This window comes from Argopecten irradians, chromosome 6 (assembly GCF_041381155.1).
Source record: "Argopecten irradians isolate NY chromosome 6, Ai_NY, whole genome shotgun sequence".
Lineage (NCBI taxonomy): Eukaryota > Metazoa > Mollusca > Bivalvia > Pectinida > Pectinidae > Argopecten > Argopecten irradians.
The window spans coordinates 22,621,058-22,641,386 of NC_091139.1; the positions used below are offsets into that span (position 1 = coordinate 22,621,058).

The 20,329-nt window shown below is 34.2% G+C and overlaps 1 long non-coding RNA gene across 1 annotated transcript; it reads left to right on the top strand.

Annotated features, from left to right (window-relative positions):
* The first annotated feature begins 9,986 nt into the window (after positions 1 to 9,986).
* On the top strand, positions 9,987 to 17,445 carry LOC138325352 (uncharacterized). The gene is made up of 3 exons (XR_011208769.1): positions 9,987 to 10,919; positions 16,056 to 16,265; positions 17,204 to 17,445. It is a non-coding gene; the product is annotated as an uncharacterized lncRNA (long non-coding RNA).
* Positions 17,446 to 20,329: the final 2,884 nt, after the last annotated feature.

Genomic DNA, 20,329 nt, shown 5'->3' on the forward strand with positions numbered 1-20,329 from the left:
GTGTAATTCGATGATGGTGTATTTTGAAAAATATGTGATTCTTCGGAAAAAGTGATTCTATTATCTTAATGGTTCACCTACCAGTCTGAGACCGCTAAGTGATGCCGATACGACGTCGGGACATTATGAGGCTCACAGCGCCATACAAGTTATCAGTGTGAAAAAGGTGGCGAGTTGCAAATATTACGAAAATTAATATTGTCTGTGAAGTATAAAGTTTCATTGGCTAAGACTAAAAGACTACAAGGATAGTTTAATGTTTTATACAATGATGTTTTCATTCCTTTTACGACTTACTTGCCTTGTCAAAATAAATGTAGAAAGATTTATTGTTATGTATCACGCACTAGGTAATGTAGTGATTGTTTTATGAGATCTACTGCCATACTGACGTTATCACTGGAAAGATGTTGTATCAGTTTTCTGACATTACTTTCAATTCACATTGCTTGTCTTTTCATGCCTTTTTGACAGATTCAAATTCTATATATCTGAAACTTTGAATATGTATGTGTTCTATTATTTAATGATATAACTAATATTATACCGTATAACCGGTCATTTTCGCGGAGTTGGCATTTCCACGATTTCGCTGCCCGTACCATTGATCTTCCAATACCACTTCCACTTTTGATACACTATAGTTTATACTCCTACACTTTACTTATTTTTGAAATATGATTTTTTTTGTTTTGTTATTAATACAAATAATTGTGTTAAGTTTTTATTATAATGTATGTGCATCAAACATATACTATAAAAAGAGGAAATGGTATTTGAAGAGAAACACTTCATGAAAAACTTCATTCACAACTTGAAAAAAAAATTAGCATAGAAATATGTTTGACACTTGACTAACAAGAAGTCTAAACAAGCATTAAATTACTCTGATTTATTATATACATTTAATGATTATTATCTATAGAAAACATTGCCTAAACTGAGTAATATTCTCGTACTAGAGAAATAGTTTTTTTCATAGAAGTTTTCAACATCATACTTTCAACTTTTAGGGTAATGAGGTTACTATAAATGTATGTAATGATGAATATACACAAAATGTACATACCATGCTTCATTAAACATGGATGCATATCATATTTCGATAGATGTTGAAAGATGGTAAATAAAGTGTCAATTTCACGTATAACATGTTCTTTATTTTGAATATGTTTACATTAAAAGTCGGGTTTATTCAAAGAATCAAACCTTTTATGGATATTTTTTAAGAAAAAAATTATAATCTCCTTTCTATACGTAACTTTAAGTTACAGACGACATGTGCACACATTTAACTTAACAGTTGATCATGGTTAATCTCTAAACACGTTGTTCTATTTCCAACCATAAATAATTAGACGTCTTTTTTAAGTCTTTCTGTCGGTCCCTTGAACTTCGAAACATCGAGGTTCGACTGTATATGGGCCGTAGTTTTCATACTCATGAATCAAGAAAAGCTTTAAATAGTTTTGTTTATCACCAATAATTACAAACATTTTGAGAATTTCAATGCTTACAATGCACGGGTTTTAATTTTACGAGTACAAATAAGAGCTAAGCATTATTTCGGCAGTACTGCCAAAAATTATTATATTTACATCTAAAGTGTAGTGAAATGTGTACATATGGTCGAACTATAAAGCCAAGTTGGGGTCTACAATTTCATTTCACATATCTACAGTAATTAACAATTGTAAAGTAACAACTGCAGGTACATATATATATCTAAACATGTATAAGCCATAAAAACAACAAATGTATAGTGCATAAAGTATGTGTTGTAACTTTTGTTTATGGCAAATCAGACATGTTTGTCCTATTTTCCATTACCCATCTGAATGATTTTCCCAACTTAATTCATCAAACCTGATGGTTTGCAATAGATTACTGAAGAAACAAATAACATGTCAAAATGTTTGCCAAGTTATGACACATATAATTTTGATAAGAGGATGGTCGGGTGGTGTGGTGGTTAAGCCGCTCGCCTTTCACCTAGCCGGCCAGGGTTCGGTCCTCGGCACGGACGTGAGAAGGCATGAGGTCACCTTCCCAATCTCATGGGTTTCATCCGGGCACTCCGGTTCCTTCACACACTAAGACCCCTCGCTAGCTTACATCCAGGCCATCGAAAGTGATTTGCATAAGTTGTATAACTTGTTTCGCAATCGATGTAAAATAAATAAACTTTAATAGCCTCCGGATACTATTGACATTTTATGAAATACGTTTTGCGTTTGATAAATAAGTGAAACATTATAGTGGGACATGTTTATCTAAAACTTTGTTTTTCAACATACACATGTATTTAAGCTTGTATTTTATTACGAGACATTGGACAGGTAAATGTTAGGTGTTGATTTATCGATATTCAGATCGTAGTTATATTACCATTCTATTGTATATCTGTCACAAATGATATTCAAAATTTGTGTAATGGACTGAAAACATACACACACACATTCATATACATATACAACCTGTACAGATAAATTAACCTGTACAAATTAACCGTCAGTGTATTGTTTGTACGTGGGACAATATTAACTACTGCCGTCGATAGGTTAAAACGGGTAGGAATGGGGGCAAGCGGGCATACACTTATCTTATACATGTAGTCATAAACTATGATTGTATCTGTCAACAATATATTGTGGATAATATATTGTGAATTATTTGTATAAAATATGTGTGTATAGTATTAAATCAAAGCCTTTGAATATGCCAAGTTTGCTTTGTTCATTGCGAGACAATGGCCATATCGTCTTCTTGAATCTTATTATCTTGTTGACAATGGATCTGAAAGAATAAATATGATAATTATAAAATCTAGCACAGGGTTCTGTGAAGATGTAATTTTTAGACGCTAATGGTGTGTGGGGTAGATTTTTAATAGTACATGTAAAATGCGATGAATATGTAGACACCTAAAACGTCTAAAATGGTCTATGGACACTCTGGTTGGTCCAAGATGAAAATAAATTAAGTGTAACTTATTCTCAGATCCCTGTGGAATCCTGTGTTTCACGGATATTTAACGACTCAGTTAAGTTGACCTGCTCGTATTCCATCCTTCCTATGGGTACAGGGTGAAGATTTGTCGACGAAGAAGCATCCTTCGCAGTCGTTTAGGTGCAGATATAAGAGGCTTCTTGAAAATGCTCTCAAGTGGCCCATGATCTGAACAAACCGTCACTGAGTATCTGCCTAATATGTACTGTTCAAACCGCTTACAGGCGAACACAAGCACTCTTTTTTCTATTTGGGCTTAGTGTTGCTCAGTTTGCGAGAAGGCTTTCGACGCATACACGATTGACAAAAAGCAGGCTATTAAGCCTTACGTCACTTGCGTCGAAACTATCTCGCTACAATGTTTTGTTCCTAGTTTGTAAGTATAGTATTTAAAGGGCTGGTCACGACCAATCGAGAGGCTCTGTCATGTTCCATAATGAGCTAAGAAACATAACCAACTAATATATGATTCATTTGTTTTATTTTGCTTTTTTATAACTAAATCCGCCTGATATCCAGTGATTTTGCCCGTATAATATTTTTGAATATGTCACTAGTGTAATATGACCTGGATTGATTTTCATTTCATGAAAATAAATTGTGACGTCAAACAGAAACAATAAAATGACGTCAGGAAAAATGACGTGACAGAATTACGATGAAGGCGGGATAAAATGGCGGCAAAATTTTCGGAATACATTTTGACGTGAATTTTTTTGTAGTGTAGGTATTTGCAGTTATGTGATAAAAAAAGTATCTTAATGATTTCGTCTCGAAGTTATAATGTTTCCTCGCTAAGACTCGCAAAAATAAAAACTTCTTAGACTCGTTTCATAAAATCTCATATGAAATTAACACTCATGTAAGAACCTATATATCTGATATAAAATATTATTCATACTTTAAAGATGCTCCACCGCCGACAGAGCATAAATGATATTCATCATTTGAACAATAATTGGAGTTGAATCATGTATATGTATGCCTAATTAACACAAAAAATAACATTGAATAATTTATTTCGCCTTTGGTGCATGCGCAATCATTACTTCATTCCATATAAGATATAGTGCCACGGAATTTTTTCGGGACGCAATTAATTATTTTTCATATTTTAAACTTTTCAATGGTGGTAATGGTGTAAAGTAAGTAACTTTTGTAACTGAAGAAAATTACTAAACCGTCTGCTCCTGTTTTTGATAGTGAAAAAACACCATTTGTCAGCGGTGGAGCATCTTTAAATGTATAAGCAACATTTTTTTATTTGATTATTTATTTATTTATTTATTACTTTTGTTATAAAGTAATACGATCCTGACCCTCTGATCTCATTTCAAAGTTAGGGTTGTCTAAACTTACGTGTAAGATAAGAATACTTACATGTCACGAGTTGATTGTAAACACAATACCACTTGTTTAAATACACAGATAATAAAATCGATGTTAACTGGAGACTGGCGAGTATATATTACGTCAAATCATTGATTATGTTATGCGGAATGTGAAAATAAGACCCGCGGAAACACGTACGCACCCGTATCCGACGACCAAAGAATTTCGTTATTTTTAGAACATTTTCGTACTTCCTTGTTGATGCAAAGCAGATAAAATGGCGATAGGACACAACCATTTAAGAGGATGTGTGATTGTTATAATTTATGCTGTATTGAGATCCAGTGTATCTGAGAGTAAGTATGAATATACTAGATGAGTATGAAATATTTGATGATTGTTTATAACGGTCAGAAGTACCTTAGATTACATTCTGACTAGACACAAATAATTGTTTAATAGTTGTTTCGTTAAAACAGTTATATGTTACATTATCCGTATAACTCGAGTGAGTTTTTAAAGCTTTTATAGAATAGATGTCATATTCGTATAGCTTGTGTGTTTTTGTTATACATACATATATATATATATAATATTTGTCATATCCACAGCGTTTTCTTAAATCAATAGAACGACAATTGGGTTTCAATGTAAATATAACCAAATAAGAAGTCACAAAAACGGTTTTAGAAGAAACCAGATACATGTAGAGTTTGAACAGTGTTTTGATTGGGTTAAGGGCTATTGGCTTGACTACGGTATATGCAGAATACCTGAAATGAGACTTTTAGCTTAAGAATTCCAAATATTAGCACACCATATGTCTAAAATCAAGTAAAGAATAAACTGGTGTTGTCAAAAAACAATATAAATTCCAATTTAATTTTAAACTTAATTGAAATAAAATTCAAGAAATGTACGAAATTCTGAGATACCACTATATGTTATGCTCTAAAATGTCAATAATTATCATATGCGTATTTACTTCTTAGAATTTAATGGTAACATCATATACTAAAATAACAGACCTAAACCTGAGCCGAATAACTGTCAAAAATGGCTTCACGAGGGAGACAAGTTGTTTCCATAAGAATTGTTAGTATGAGGCCATATAGTGTAAATTGCGTGAAGAAATTAATACAAATAACCATAATTCTACTTTCTTAACTAGTAGCGATGATGGTATTGATATATTTATTGGGTTCATATATTGCAAAACACGAAAATACCGCTCCCTACATTTCAACACCCTTGGAAATGTCAACAACGCACCTGTCAAATTTCTGTTATTTTGATAATGAGCATAACATTTTATACTGAATGTTGGGAAATATGGCATGTGATTGTTGGCTTAATCTATGCATGACAATCATATACTTATAAGTCAATTGGCATGTTAAATTATGTCTCGCCATTAAAATCTTTAAGACCAAAAAATGCCATTTGTAAAAAAATTTAAACCGAAAGTATGTAAACCAAAAATGACTGCCCAATATATCATCGCAAAAACAAGATCATGAGTTATCGATAAACTCATATCGGGTTGTCATTTGACGCTAAAATAATGTTAAGTATAAATAAATAAAACACAGCAAATAAACATGTTGCAGTGATTAGTCGTTTCACTGGATACTTCCTTTCGAAGACTCCGCCGTGGCTTAGTATTTTTAATGACATAAACGGCAAGATGGCGAGAAGAGAGTGAAAGTTAAAATCATGCAGACGACAGACAAGTAATTGTGGATGCTGGCATGTGTTGATTGCACATCGTGTTTTACGTAATTTGTTATCGGGAAAGTGTCATTCTTTATTATGGCAAAAGTTTTGTTCGAGATAGGCATAGTTTCTGTTTAATTAGGTTTTTACTTCCAGCCACATGTTCCGCCCCCATTGCTTGTGTGTAAGGCAAAAGCCTCCGAAAGTAAAACTAGCGTGTAGCTAGCACAGGCGAAAACATAAACAAAACTCGGTAAAAACACTCAGTTATTAGGATTGGATGCAGTTTAATGCAGGTGTCTATCATTATAGGTAAAAATTACCTTATTACCGGTTACCTTATTAGGAATAGAATTTTTCAGTGAATTGAGATGTTTTAGACGAAATATATTATACAAAATCAATGGTGACTGTTGATAATAATATAAAACAATGGTCATGAAGAGTTTTAACACTGATAGATCGAATAAGTGTCTGAAAGACATTAGCTATTCCAAAATTGAATCATTTATTTCTATCTAAAATCAAATCAATTATTTATATCTCTACCAGATCCAGACAAAACTTCATTCAAACACTAAATACCAAGCTTTTTAAATTCATTTGGCTGTCAAATATTGAAAAGGTAAAATTGTCATTCTATTAAAGATGATTGTGAAGGGGATTGAAAATGTTAAACGTAGAAAATTTCATTACTGGACTTAAGACAACATGGATACGTAGAGCTCTGTGGGCACACTAATAATGAATAGATCAATGTGTTTGAAAAGCAAAATTATAATGTGGAAGTAACAAGATAAAAACCTCTTTATATACCATTTATACCTCACCACATTCAGGTTATACCAAAAGCACAAAAGGAACCAATGATTTGAACGATAAACTAAATAAAGTGAATATATTGAGGAACACAGCAGAGATAAAGTGGGAAAACGCCACACACTATACACAGAAAGATTGGAAACATCACAAGATTCCGTTTCATACTACAAAAGACACACAAATATACACTGGTTCCAATAAAGATTACCAAACAGAATACTTCCAACAAAGTCATAACAAAAATGATAAAAACCACAATACCAAATGACACATGCAACCTATGTATTGAAAAGATGGAGAAAATTGAACATATGTTTTGGAATTGCCAAAGAGTTAAACTAATATGGGATCATATTAAACAGTTGGTATTCGATATATCACATATATTTTTAATTCAAAGTATACTTTGCAGATGAAGAAATTACAGAAAACTTTATTCCAATCAACTTTATTACTCAACTCAACTCAAACTAATACATATTTTTGATGTCAGGAATAAAGATGAATCTTATATGTACTGAAATAGTTCTTGTTTTACGATTTATGTACGTATGTTTACATGAACACATCTAAAAAAAATCACTTTATAATTACTAATATCCGTGTTAAATGTTAAATAAAAGTGTAGGCCACAAACTAGCCTCTTGTTTTGACCATATTTGAAGATTTCAATACATTTTAGACGTTTATATCATGATTTTAGGCAGTACTGCTAAATTCATCTCCAGCCTTAATTTGACTTCGTAAAACTACAGTGTAAAACTAATACATTGTACAGTAAGTATATATATATAGTAATTCCCAAAATGTTGATAACTTCTGGTGGTGAACATATCAAAAACCCTTCTTAATTCGTGAATATGCAAATTGCTTCATATATAATTCTAAAATAAAATAACAATTATTCATTCAACAAAAGATTATTACAAGGTTAAACATTAACATTGCTTGTGACAATATAAAAAATGGGTCCAAAATGATCTCACCTTATCCTGGCAACTTTCTCTTTCTAGCTTGCCTGATATGATAACATTTGTCTAATAATTTGTCATTTAACCATCATACAAGTGTCCAACCTGATTGATTCTCTGCATAGAATTACAATCATATCGTTGCTATTGATATATGGCAAAGTGATTCCCTAACCCCTCCTCAACTCCACTCTCAACCCCGTTGTCACAATATAAATAGAATGTCCTCGCGTAGTGTTTCTATTATATAATAATGTTGCTGGTAAGCGAGAAAAGGGAAATAAGTCGTACTAAAATAGAATGATGTTGTTTGTCTTATGTACTTTAATTTTAATAATCACAAATCAAGAAGAGGTTTTAATATTTATTAGTATTTATAATCCTTAGAATGTAATTTTATATGTACAAATACGTTAGAAATATCAGTGTCTAAACACCACTACGTTCGGAACATAAGTGTCTAAACACCACTACGTTAGGAACCTTTGTGTCTAAACACCATTACGTTCGGAACCTAAGTGTCTAAACACCATTACGTTCGGAACTTAAGTGTCTAAACACCACTACGTTAGGAACGTCAGTGTCTAAACACCACTACGTTTGGAACTTCAGTGTCTAAACACTACTACGTTAGAAATATCAGTGTCTAACTACGTTCGGAACCTCAGTGTCTTAACACCACTACGTTCTGAACTTCGATGTCTTAACACCACTACATTCGAAACCGCAGTGTCTAAAAGACCACTTTGTTGGGAACCTGCTAGAGTTGGGTTGCTGAACCTGTGTAGTGTTTGAAATTTATTTCAAATCAAAACTTGTCATGATTGGTGTATCAGACAGCTAGTGGCTCAAGCGTATCCTGGTAGACATTGACGGTGGATCTTCCTGCATTGGTCCTATGTATTTGACCAGCGACATCAACGACATAAGTACGTTGACCACAGATATCGACGCACATGCAGTGACAATATCTCCATGATCCATTGGTAATGAGGCCATGCGTACTGGCTGTCAAATTTGAAGCTCTGGAAGGTTTTTTTTCCGCGGGAGCTGTTTTCCCGCTTTATCCGTATATCGACGTCTGGTTCAATGCTTGGCTGTAATAGCACAGTTGCCACGTGCAGTGTTCCTTAAGTTCGTCGCGACATAAGTCTTTGGGACGAATTATTGTCCATTCCTACTGTTTGAGTGCCGCCGATTCGACTTAACCATTCGACTGACTATGAGATGACGATGTGGTATGCTCAATTTCCCACTCATGTGCAAATTCTGCAAACTCCGCGCTTCTAAAATGCGGATCATTGTCACACATGATAGTGTCTGGGATGCCATGTCTACTGATATATGATTCATTATATCATTAGTTGTTGCTGTTGTGTCTTGATGCGTATCTATCTCCCAGAAAACGGGAAAATAGTCCACCGGCACTGGTACGTTAAATGTAATATAAACAGATCATCTCCGACCATTTCGTATGGATGATCTGGAATACCATGTGTTACTATGGGTTTCTTCTGTTGACGACAATTGTGCTCACAGCATGTACCATACTGTTGTACATGATCTCTGATTCCATTACCCATGCTAGGCCAGAATGACATCCCCGTGGCCTTTGCGAAGGGATGATGCTATCAAGTGATGACTAGAGTGTATCCGTCACATATTTCCTTAAGGAGTAGATTGGGAATTATGATTTTGCTTCCTTTGAACGGAATTCCATTGTGTACTGTTTGCTCGTATCTGTAATTCCAGTTATCCTCCTTATCATCTTGCTTAGTATACGAAGAAGCATCCTTCGCAGTCGTTTAGGTGCAGACATAAGAGGCTTCTTGAAAATGTTCTCAAGTGGCCCATGATCTGAACAAACCGTCACTGAGTCTCTGCCTAATATGTACTGTTCACATCGCTCACAGACGAACACAAGCACTCTTTTTTTCTATTTGGGCATGGTGTTGCTCAGTTTGTGAGATGGCTCGCGACGCATACACGATTGAAAACATTCTTGAAGAAGCATGATTCCTAAGCATGCGTACCTTGCATCGAACCTATCTCGCTACAATGTTCCGTTTCTTGTTTGCAAGTATAGTATTTAAAAGGTTGGTCACGACCAACCGAGAGGCTCTGTTGTGTTACATATTAAGCTAAGAAACATAATCAACTAATATATGATTCATTTGTTTTGTTTTGATCTTTTTATCACATAATCTACCGAATATCCAGTAATTTTGTCCGTGTAATATGTTTGCATATGTCACTAGTGTAATATGGCCTTGATTGATTTTCATTGCCTGAAAATTTATTGTGACGTCAGACAGAAACAATAAAATGACGTCAGGAAAAATGACGTGACATCAGAATTACGATGCAGGCGTGATAAAATGTCGCCAAATTTTTCGGAATACATTGTGACGTGTTTTTTTTTTTTTTTTTTTTTTTTCTTTTTTGTAGGTTTTTGTAGTTACGGTGTATGTGATTAAACTCGTCTCGAAGTTATAATTTTTTCTCGCCAAGACTTGCAAAAATAAAATTTTCTTAGACTCGTTTCATAAAATCTCATATGAAATGAGCACTCATGTAAGATCATATTTATTTTTTTATATCTGATATTAAATATTATTCATACTCTAAATGTATACGCAAAATATTATTTATTTATTTATTTATTTTTAACTTTTGATATAAAGTAAAATGATCCTGACCCTCTGATCTAATTTCAAAGTTAGGGATTGTCTAAACTTACGTGTAAGATAAGAATACTTACATGTCACGAGTTGATTGTAAACACAATACCACTTGTTTAAATACACAGATAATAAAATCGATGTTAACTGGAGACTGGCGAGTATATATTACGTCAAATCATTGATTATGTTATGCGGAATGTGAAAATAAGACCCGCGGAAACACGTACGCACCCGTATCCGACGACCAAAGAATTTCGTTATTTTTAGAACATTTTCGTACTTCCTTGTTGATGCAAAGCAGATAAAATGGCGATAGGACACAACCATTTAAGAGGATGTGTGATTGTTATAATTTATGCTGTATTGAGATCCAGTGTATCTGAGAGTAAGTATGAATATACTAGATGAGTATGAAATATTTGATGATTGTTTATAACGGTGTGAAGTACCTTAGATTACATTATGACAAGACACAAATAATTGTTTTAATAGTTGTTTCGTTAAAACAGTTATAGGTTACATTATCCGTATGACTCGAGTGAGTTTTTAAAGCTTTTATAGAATATAGGTCATATTCGTATATCTTGTGTGTTTTTGTTATAAATACATGTATATATATAATATATTTGTCATATCCACAGCGTTTTCTTAAATCAATAGAACGACAATGGGCTTTCAATGTAAATATAACCAAATGAGAAGTCACAAAAACGGTTTTGGAAGAAACCAGATACATGTAGAGATTGAACAATGTTTGATTGCGATAAAGGCTATTGGACTTGACGACGGGTATATGCAGAATATCTGAAATGAGACTTTTAACTTTAAAAGTTCAATTATTAGCACACCATATGTTTTAAAATCAAGTAAAGGACACAATGGTGTTGTCAAAAAATATTCATTCCAATTTAATTTCAAACTTAATTGAAGTAAAATTCAAGAAATGTACGAAATTCTGAGACACCACTATATGTTATGTTCTAAAATGACAATAATTATCCTATCATATCTTCAATCTATGCGTATTTACTTTTAGAATTTAATGATAACATCATATACTTGAATAACAGACCTAAACTTGAGCCGAATAACTGTCAAAAATGGCTTCACGAGGCAGACATGTTGTTTCCATAAGAATTGTTAGTATGAGGCCATATAGTGTAAATTGCGTGAAGAAATTAAAACAAATAACCATAATCCTACGTTCTTAACTTGTAGCGATGATGGTGTTGATATATTTATTGGGTTCAAAACACGAAAATACCACTCCCTACATTTTCAACACAAAATTATAACCTGTGATACACCTTTGGAAATGTCAACAACGCACCTGTCACATTTCTGTCATTTTGACGATGAGCATAACATTTTCTACGGAATGTTGGAAAATATGGCTTTTGATTGTTGGCTTAATCTATGCATTACAAACATAAACTTATAAGTCAATTGTCGTGTTAAATTATGTCTCGCCATTAAAATAAGACCCCAAAAAATGCAATTTGTAAAAAATTTAAAACCGAAAGTACGTAAACCGGAAATGGCTGCCAAATATATCATCGCAAAAATAAGATCATGAGTTATCGATAAACTCATATCGGATTGACATTTGACGCTAAAATAATGTTAATTATAAATAAATACAAGTATTAGCTTCCCAAAAAGCTAAGAAGGCTACCATACAGCATTATTTAATAGGAAGCAATAATAGGAAGCTTGACAAATTGTTCTGTTCACAGTTAGCTGCCATAGTTCTGATGGCAATTCATTTTTGAAGAATGGTAATTTAAATGCTTTCAATTCAATTTAAAAGATGATATTCATGAAATTCGTGAAAGGGCTACTACTAGGCTACCTTTCCGGAACAAAAAATAAAAGTCTTTAAAACAATTATCACATAATAGAATTGATAATGATGGCCAAAGATGAGGTTACAACACTAACGAAGTTGAAGTCTGCCGCAGGAATAATCAATTAACACGACGTCGTGAAACATAATACGACCTGCGTTATGAAACTTAACGTCTTGTCTATTTTAATAAAGGTATTCAGAAGGTGTAGTGGGCCTTTTCCTAATGCTAATAAGTTTTCCGTCTAATATACACCGTACTGATATACATGTACATGTACTTGGACAAGTAACAATGGGGACAACCTACGTCATCGAAGGGATATCGGGCACACAAAAACAATGAAAAAAACGCCCATTTCAAGATGAAAAGCGGCTGAAATTGTCACATAAAAGCAATGCATCTTCTAAATCTATCGTGCGTCAAAGACAGTGTGTTGTTAGAGACTCTGTGAAACTATTAGAAATCGTCAAACTAGCTCAAATAATGCAAACACCTCGACACAATATTTTTCGACAGCAGGGAAATCGGTCACATTTTTTTCACAAACACGTTATAAGTTGTAAATAAACAAATTTTGCTGTCACAAAACTGTCCCGTTGACTAAAGTGTAATATATGAATGTTGAAAGAAAATATTTCAATCGTTATATCTGCTAGTGGAGAAACATAGACGGTGCTTTATTAGAAATTATAAAAGGGATATTGGTCACACTTAGAACTTTAGGGGTAACGGTCACATCCAAAGTAACTAAAACTGAATATAACAGCATTGTACATGTAGTCGTTATTTAAGCAGCATGCGACTCCAGTGGATACGCCGCAAAAATACCTTTATTGAATTTATCTGATCTTGAAAGACGACTTTTAACCCACTATCAGCAATTGGTTGGCGAGCTATTGAAATCGCCTTTCGTCCATTGCTCGTCATCCGTCCGTTTTTTGTTTCGACAGCGTGGCTATCGGTCACAATTTATTCACTGAAAATATGTCAAGTGTAAATTTCGTAACTTTATTGTTATTTACTGATATAAATTACCTTATATTTCAAGTAGTAACTATAGTTTATTTATCCGCTTCAAAAGTGACGTACCTGCAGAATTGGCGTTTTGTTGTTTTTGAAAAGAATGTCGTTCACATGGTAACGGTCCAATCCAAAGTTTTTGAAAGGGTTTGTCGCTTCGTTGACTACCGCGCTTTAATTGGTGCATTATGCACAACAATGGTAAAGAGAGAGATAGTACTTATAAAATTCCAGAAAGGTCCATTAAGTACATAAATATGGGTAATAACTCCTATATGAAAACCAAAGATGACTACCAGTTGGCCATTGTGTCCATGGATCGGTCCCAAAATGAAATATGCATAACTATGCTCACATGTGGAATTTGAACCATAGCAGCAAGTTCAACTATTAGAATCAAGAAAGATGACTTTCTAAACATGAAATTTAAAATAGATCCTTAATGCTCTCTGGCAAATACATGTATTTGTATCGAAACAAATGATGTTTTCTTGTTTCCCATCTCGATTTCTGATTGATTCCGAAATATTTTATACATAACTGGATCTACATATGAAACCCCTCCAGTACTTTCAGAGAAATAACAGAAACAAAAGACGGATGGATGACAATGGGGGAAAAGTTTTTTTATAGCTCGCCAACCATTTGCTGATAATCGGTTAAAAAGTCATCTTTCAAATTCATTAAATTCAATAAAAGTGTATTGGCGCTTTTCCACTGGAGTTGCATGAATGCGTAAATAACGACTACATGTACAATGCTGTAATATTCAGTTTTCGTAACTTTGGATGTGACCGTTACCCCTAAAGTTCTAAGTGTGACCGATATCACTTTCATAATTTCTAATTAAGTACCGTCTATGTTTCTCCACTAGAAGATATAATGAATGAAATATTTTCTTTCAATAGTCATATATTACATATTAATAAACGGGATGGTTTTGTGGCAGCAAAATTTATTTTTTACAACTTGTTACGTTTTATTGAATAAAGTGTGACCGATATCCCTGCTGTCGAAAAATATTGTGTCGAGGTGCTTGCATTATCTGAGCTAGTTTGACGATATCTTATAGTTTCACAGAGTCTCTAACAATGCACTGTCTTTGACGTTTGAGGTTTAGAAGATGCATTGCTTTTATGTCATAATTTCAGCCGCTTTTCATCTTGAAGCGGGCGTTTTTTCATTGTTTTTGTGTGCCCGATATCACTTCCGATGACGTAGGTTGTCCCCATTGAGTAAGTGAAATACTTAATACGCATTGAAACAAGCATAACATTTCGTTTAAAACTGTACTTTAGTTTAGCGCATACAGTTCCACAAATATCCCCTAAACTCCATAAATATCCCCTAAGTAAAGCTTAACTTTGTTTCAGCATTTCCCATGCAACGGATAGTTTTTACAAGTAGGTCATGATCATCTAGCTAACAGTACTAGTTAGGCTATATCTTCCACGCGCTCCTGAAAAGATTCTATTCAGTACATGTAGCGCCGCCTTGTGTGATTTCTGAGAATAATGTCCGACAACCAAAAAAAAAACATTCGGACTTCTATTGGTTTATCTAATGATAATTTGTTTGCAATAATTTCCCCACTGGTACCCCTTACACGCATGAAATCTTCATCAACAAGTAACCAATCAACACACGTAAATCGTTTTGACCAGCCAATCAAAGTAAACCGACTATTTATAACTATGTGAAATCCCAACAACATGACAGGCAAAGCGACCGATTCTAATAGCTACCGTCCCAGGGTAGCAAAAAAAACTACCATCCTGGGATGGGATGGTAGCAAAAACACAGCAAATAAACATGTTGCAGTGATTAGTCGTTACACTGGATATTTCTCTTCGCAGACTCCGGCTTAGCATTTTTAATGACATAAACAGCAAGATGGCGACACGAGAGTGAAAGTAAAGAGCATGCCAACGACAGACACGTAATTGTGGATGCCGGCATGTATTGATTGCAATGTATTTACGTTATTTGTTATCGGGAAAATGTCATCCTTTGATATGGCAAAGGATTTGTTCGAGATTGGCATAGTTTCTGTTGTATCAGGTTTTTACTTCCAGACACATGTTCCGTCCCACGTTGCTTGTGTATACGGCAAATGCGTCCAAAAGTCAAACTACAAACGTAGCATGTAGCCAGCACAGGCGAAAAAATAACCAAAACTCGGTAAATAGATTATAGTAGTAGGTAATAATAACAATCATATATATGATGAGTTGGGGATCCACTTATATTATGTTATGTTGTTTTGGAGATGGTTAAATCAGGCTTTGCCTGATGACAAATTCGTTTGTTTTTTGCAATAAAATTTATTGAAATTCAATTAAGATTAAAGTATGTAGACTTGAGTGTGATATATGGAGAATCCACTATAGTAACACACTATAACCATTCGGAAACAAAACAAAAAAGAGACACACTATGTATTCCAATAGCTTTTATGAGATAATCGGTTCTTTGAAAAAGTGGTGATGGATAAAGTTGTCTAATCTAACAACTAACAAACTATCTCGCATTCAAATTATTTTAGAAACAAGAATCATCATGTCAATGTAAAGCCATCACATTTTAATTGAGAAATACCCAATCAAAATCTTTGTGTTCATATACTGTAATATTTATTTGTATTTGTCCAGTTAATGTTGCCATTTCGGGAACTACTCAGCAAAGTAGCAATCAGGATAACACTCGTTGGCTAGCGGTAAATGTTGTGGATAACTGTGTACAAACAGACATTGCATCTGGTTGCTGTTCACATACAAAGGCCGCAAGTTACAAAACAGTCTGGTGGAGAGTGGATCTTGGAACACTGATCAACATCAATGCTATCACAATATACTATCGAGGTAATGTAAACACTAAATAATTTATAGCCTTTATATAACAAAAAATCATGATAACACATAAACATCTTCAATATATCACGGATAGACAACATTGTCAAAAGTTATTTTAAATATCAACATTGCTGACTAAGCATTTTTACGGAATCAAATTAAAACAAGTTTGAAAAAAGAAAGTTCTCCTCGTTCATCTGATCACTATAATGATATGTGTAATGCTATGCTCATGACAGTAAAATAAACGTACGCAACGTTAATGGCAACAACATAAGTTGATATTGATAATGATATACATAAATACATATTGTAACGAATGTTCATTTGAGATCAGCTGACTGATGATCAGCTGTTGTGTGTTTATGCTACTGAACTGTACCCCTGGGTGTTTACATGGAATAAACGTGTAATAACGGTTGGATTGTAAATATTTAGCAGTATATGTCAAATGACAATGCTTTTATCGAACTGACCATGCTATCAGATGGTAAATGTATGTGGTATCAGATTGTATGTGAAATAGATTGTTGGCAAGTAGCGTGTTACTGGCAACCATAGCCGCCATATTGGATCGCGACTAAGCAGGCGGTAAGAATTTGTATCTCTACTACAAGATATAGTTAATCTTGTAATAGTGAAATTGATTATTACTTGATCAATTTCTATAAATTATTCTTAAATTCTATAAATTGTACTTAGGATAATACAAGAGTATAGTGTACTCTTGTATTTCTATTACAAGATATAGTTAATCTTGTATTAGTGAAATTGATTATTACTTGATCAATTTCTATAAATTATTCTTAAATTCTATAATATTTGTATAGGATAATACAAGAGTCTAACGTTCTCTTGTATTTCTATTACAAGATATAGTTAATCTTGTAATAGTGAAATTGTTCACTTGATCCTTTAAAGCCGAAGACATTTCATTTTTATTCTAGATAACTCTCAGCATAGATTAGCCGGGTATGAACTGTACGTGTCCAACACCACCTCTTCGCCACAAGATGGCGTCCTCTGTTACTAGGACAACGGTACTACCTTTTCAGCTGTACAATTGAAGATCACACATCAGTGCTCGTATGTAGGGCGGTATGTGACTGTGTACAACTATAGAAACGATCCAAAACGGTACGACTGGTATGACGATTTCGCTGTTCTGGAGTTGTGTGAGGTACAGGTGTGGGATAAGTTCGATAATAAATAGGGTATTATGATAATATGATGTATACTAATATTTGCATATAGGGATACTCACAAAAAGCGGTATAGGTATACGCATACGGATATGTATTGGAAGGGAAGCGACCATTATTCTTAAATAAAATTCATATTGAATATTGAATAAGTTGCATGATATTGCTAGAATGTTCTTTGTAGTGTCAATAAACATATCATTATCTCTGGACACCTTCGCCTAGCTACCAAGCGATACCGACAAACGTCGATGATCCCTTGGCCTCTTGACCCGTTTTTCCGGTGCCTGGGAAACCTGCGCGCTGATTGGCTGCAGCACAATTAGACATTTCCACCAACTGAGCGGATGCGAGAATGAGCTGTGAATGTGAACTCTGACGGGGGTCGTCTCAAAGCGTTATTTGTTATTCTTATGTTTTTAAAACTATATTATGTAATGTTACTACAATTTGTTAACGCGCTTAGCTCACTCGGTAAGCCAGCCGTTCCGTGACACTATGGTCCTTAGTTCGACAGGTCTTTTGGAGATGAAATGTGTTAATTTTTTTATATCATGCACTTTAAAAAAGTACTATAAAGCGGATAACCAATTTGTTTTATTAAATTTCATTTAATTCATATATGTAAAAGGACAATACACAATTTGTACTTGTAACACTACATTGTAGATATGAAATATGAGTACAGTCGATAATACCAGTATGGACACCTATTATTGGTTAGTTAGATATCTTGTGTCCAACGTACAGTGATTACGTCAGGCAAGGGATTAATAGTATATTTAACCCTCTTTGGGATGACACAGGAGAATCTCATCTCGGGGAGTAAGTTTCGTAAATTGTCAAACACGAGGCTGCACACCGAGTCTTTGGTAGAGCTGAGATTTCCTGTCGTAGGCCTTCACCAAATAGGGTGAAAGATTCTTTTTCTCTTACCTTATGCGCCACGTCAATCGTGTCAGCAATGCAAGCAATGATGACGTGACACTTCCCAAATTATTATACTGACTTTTATGCATCGAATTTATGATACTCAGCTATCAAATTAAAAAATTTATCGTAGATCACCCCAAATGCCATTAAACATTATCCCGAATTGATTTTTTAAGTCACAAAAATTATGTTTTCTGGTTCGATGGTTATTTAAATTCAAATGAGTGATTTTTAAATACAAAACTTCGAGTATTTTATTGCATTGTCTGGTTTTTAAAGAATACTATTATATATATATCTAAATGGTACTAGTTGTATTCTAATATCACCTTCAATATGACTTCACATAACGGCACATTATGGAACAATTAAAAAGTAAACTCATAATCGATTTATCACCTATTTTATTTTTCGATTATCAGCCCTTCTCATGTTACATCATCTTTATTTATGTGTAACAGTGTTTATACCATTCCTACACAAATATATTTAGCAATGAACAAGTTGTAAATATAAATGTCTGTAACCTCTGAAACAATAAGAAGCTATTTAAAAAATCAGAATTTGCAAGTATGAAAGTGTATACTTTTGCCAGCGTATCGATTGTGTAGCAGGGATGTACATATCTGTTATTGTTTTTATTAGTCGCCATACTGTGTTTGTACCTTTGAGGACCCGGATGTAAACTTTCTGTGACGTCACGCCATCTTTTCTGAAATCTCCTATTGTTAACGTCACGTAATATTGTCTAGTGCGTGTGTGTTGTCCTACACACCCCTGTGAAATTTTAATGGAGTCTTCATACCCTTTTGGGTGAGACTAATATAATTTTTTACCCTCTTAGGGGTGAGACAGGAGAATCTCAACCCCAGGGGTAAGAATCCTATCCCGAGGGTTGAGATCGCCTGTCTCATCCAAAGAGGATAAATGATTCTAATTCTCTTAGCCCGTGCACCACTTTGTATCTCTAATAAACTTGTCACGTATGCAAGCAAGGACGACGCAACCTCAATGAATCGACTATTACTGCAACGTCATGATACTGTTGTCGTTACGTCATATAATTGTTGAGAACGTACAAAGGTCTCGTGTAGTATTGGTCTTTACCCTAGGGTTGAGATAGGAAAAAATGCCCATACCGTTAAAACTCGTGGATATCCGTTTTAGGGGTAAAGGGAATAATAAATATCTTATATGGGTCTGTCAAGTGGATAGAGATTATCTCAAACTGGGTGAATGAATGAAAGATTTAGGCTTGTCAACCAGAGGCTTGCCGAACGTCGTTTTGCGCCAAAAATTGATGACGTCAATCTACGATACACGTCGCAGTTACGCCGCGCGTATTGATGACTTTATGTTATCGCCTTAGCGCGTGTGAGCTGTCTTTACACCCACACTGTGTAAGATAAGAGTTATCTTTTCCTAGCAAAAAAGGGATATCATGTGAAGTATGTGAGAAAGAGAATCTCAACCCGAGGGTTAAGATTCTTAATTTGTCAAACACGAGGCTTTGCCAAATATTTGGATTCTTTATTTTTCTGCTACCCTGTACACCATTTTGTGTTTCTAAGAACGACGTGTCACTAATATATGTGAGGATGACGTGACCTCAATAATTTGTCGTCGTTGCCGACAATTGTGACGTCATTTGACTGCTGGTGTAGCTTGTGTTTACCATAGGGTGAGATAGAAAATTCTCACAACGGTAAACTCGCGGATATCCCAGTCCGGGGTAAGAAAAAGAGTTATATTTCCTTTAGCAACCATGAAATATCCTTGAATATTTCAATTTTGCTTGTTATGAGTATTTTCTGAGATGACATCGTAATGATTTCATGGATTGAATTATAATGGATTAATTTGAATAGATTTTTTTATGTTATGGAGATATAACACTAAAATCTGAGTGTACTCTCATCATAAGCTAGAGAACTCTCA